This window comes from Battus philenor, unplaced genomic scaffold (genome assembly GCF_028537555.1).
Source record: "Battus philenor isolate CCGP_79_NKW_IND1 unplaced genomic scaffold, ilBatPhil1.0.hap1 SCAF_22, whole genome shotgun sequence".
NCBI classification, from domain to species: domain Eukaryota; kingdom Metazoa; phylum Arthropoda; class Insecta; order Lepidoptera; family Papilionidae; genus Battus; species Battus philenor.
This window is the reverse complement of record NW_027181685.1, coordinates 8,496,575-8,499,332: the sequence shown is the minus strand read 5'-3', so window position 1 is coordinate 8,499,332 and position 2,758 is coordinate 8,496,575. Positions and strand designations below refer to the sequence as shown.

Here is a 2,758-nt window from a genome sequence, read left to right as displayed (position 1 = left end):
ACAGATTGTATTGAGTTAATAAAGTCAGTACTGTTATAGGAATACAAACTTAGAAGTAAAGAAGATAATTAGATAAGTGAAGTGAAAGAAAAAAAGACGGACAGAAGAGTGGTAAGCAAGGAATGGCGCTTTGAAATAAGCAGACGTCTTAGCCGAGAACGGTGGAAAATATTGTCTAATTTGCTGAGATTAAAAATTAATCGAATGCAGTCATTCAAAGCGCAGTTTGTTAGATTGGTCTGCATTCAGATCAAAATAGCACACATTACTTATAGTCATTATACGAAGAATGATTGCGTATGTATTGCCTTTATCGAATTACGCCTGTAACCCGTATTAGCAGTGAAGAAAAAGAGGATTGAAATATATTTTACGATACTATTATGACGCTCTTACATAGCTCTAGCTAAAAATAAAATCATACCAAATTTACATTTGATAATGTAACACAAGTAGTGTGGTATTATGTTATCTCAAATTGTTATCTATACATATATATCATGTAGTACAGAAATTGATTCGCTGTTGTTGTATAACAAAATTAAATTAACGTAATAAAATATGGTCCTGTAAATCTTAAAAAAAATATTTTAAATCTTGTATTAATTTTATTGAACATAAATACGTAAAAGATTTTTTTCTTATTAGATTTCATATTAATATGAAGTAAAATATGTAACAAAATTTTATTAAAAATTAATCAAGAATTTCATTTTCAGAGGAAGACAAGGTTAATTTTCATAACGGTTAGTTAAGATATCGTTCACATTAAATTAAACTTGATCATAAAAAATAATTGGCAGCGGTGGGATTCGAACCCACGCCTCCGAAGAGACTGGTGCCTTAAACCAGCGCCTTAGACCGCTCGGCCACGCTACCCTGTGTCTACCCATTTCAAAATTATCATTAGATATTATATACTTAGTATGTATATAATATACTTTATTGTTTAATCTTAATTTATTCGAAAACTATAACAAATAATACTACATAAACATTTATTTATTTATGCACTCTTTTTATAACTTGTCTATTGATGAGTTAACGCCTTCAGATATTCTGTACCAATTACCCAAGGTGCAAAGATAACTAATAGGTGTGTAATTATTATAAAATATTTAATTTCATAATATTTAATGGCTAGCCTGCGGCTTGCAAGCCACATACGGCTCTTTGAAAGATTATTTTTTACTTCGATTGTTTGTCGAATTATTGCGATGTTTAAATTTATATTGCGAGTGTCATAGTTAGAGGGAAATTAAAACAAATTACTAATGTGAGTAATTTTATTCCTTCATAAACAAAAAAATCCAAACATCGATCGTAATTAACTAACCAGCATCTAAAATAATTACTGAGGTGTACTGTCGCTACCATTTATTAAATTTTAAACAATTATCTGTATCAACTGTTAATATCTAAATCCAATACATATATTTCGTACTTTTATTTACCTTTATCAATTAAATATTTTTGTAAGGAAAATAACATTCCGCATCTTTTGAATGCATATTTAATAGCGGATAGCAAAATTTTCAAATTTCGAAAAATGGCTTCAAGAAGCTTGAAATACTATACGTATTATTTAATTACTAATATACAGGCGTTGAAAGGAGAATATAAAGTATACCTAAATTACATTTTCATGTACAGAAGCGATCGATAGCAGTAATATTTTTATATTTCATCATAATTTTAGGAGTAGTACTATCAATATCAGGAAGGTTTTGAACGGTTATGCTATTAATAATTATACCAAAAAGTAATACTCGTGTTTTCACACAAAACTTTCTACTCTTAGTACAAGATATTGAGAAGACTTGAAAACTTTGCAACATGTTTCTCTTATTGTCTACATTTCAATGTATTTTGTTTTTGAATCTCTTACTATATTTTAGACTAACCAACACAAATACACATATAACGCATGCTCTAGTTTACGAATATTTGTAAGAAAGTTTTAATTTTTTTATAACAAGTGTTAATAATACAATAACAATACAATAAGTATGAGTTTCATTGGTTCCAACACTACAATAAACTGCTAGTTTGTTGTAACATAACACAAAACAAAGTTAAATTTACATTTAAATTGTATATAAATAGTTTTTTGAACATAGCATCTATACTAAACCAATATACTATAATACTTAGGGTAATTTAAGAAGACTCAGATTTTCCCAGAGAGCAATGGAGATATTTATGCTCGAAGTTTCGTTACGAGATCCAATCCGCAATGAGTTTCGCATAAGAACTAAGGCTACCGATGTACGTCGAAGCTTGTCTGAAATGGCAGTGGGTGAGGTACATAGGCACCTGCAACCAAAGGCTGTTGGGCCGTTGAGGCCTATGATCGCATAACATAAAATATATTACACGAAAGTAGGTTAAAAAGCTTTTTACTGACAAATTAACTACATACTCTCCCTTTTAAATCACCTATAACCTTGTACATAATCAGTTCTTTAATTGTTTTCTATTTTAATTTTGGTTTTGTTATTCGTCTATTTTGTTAATTAAATTTGTGTTTAATTACTATTTTACGAATGAAGAGCCTAACTTTTATAAAACACGTCTACACCAAGCGCAAGCCAGAGAACGAAATAAATTTTGTGTAAAAAAATAAATGCGAATGAATGTAAATATTTACTCAAAAATACGAAAAAAATTATCTTAGTACATATAATAATAATCATATATTACACGTCAAGAATTCGCGATAACATTCTTTTGTTGCAGACGTTTTCTATTTATAAAA

At 28.9% G+C, this 2,758-nt stretch overlaps 1 non-coding gene across 1 annotated transcript; it reads right to left on the bottom strand.

Moving 5' to 3' along the window:
* Positions 1 to 797: 797 nt before the first annotated feature.
* Positions 798 to 879, bottom strand: TRNAL-AAG (transfer RNA leucine (anticodon AAG)). Its single transcript has one exon. It is a non-coding gene; the product is annotated as a tRNA-Leu (tRNA).
* Positions 880 to 2,758: the final 1,879 nt, after the last annotated feature.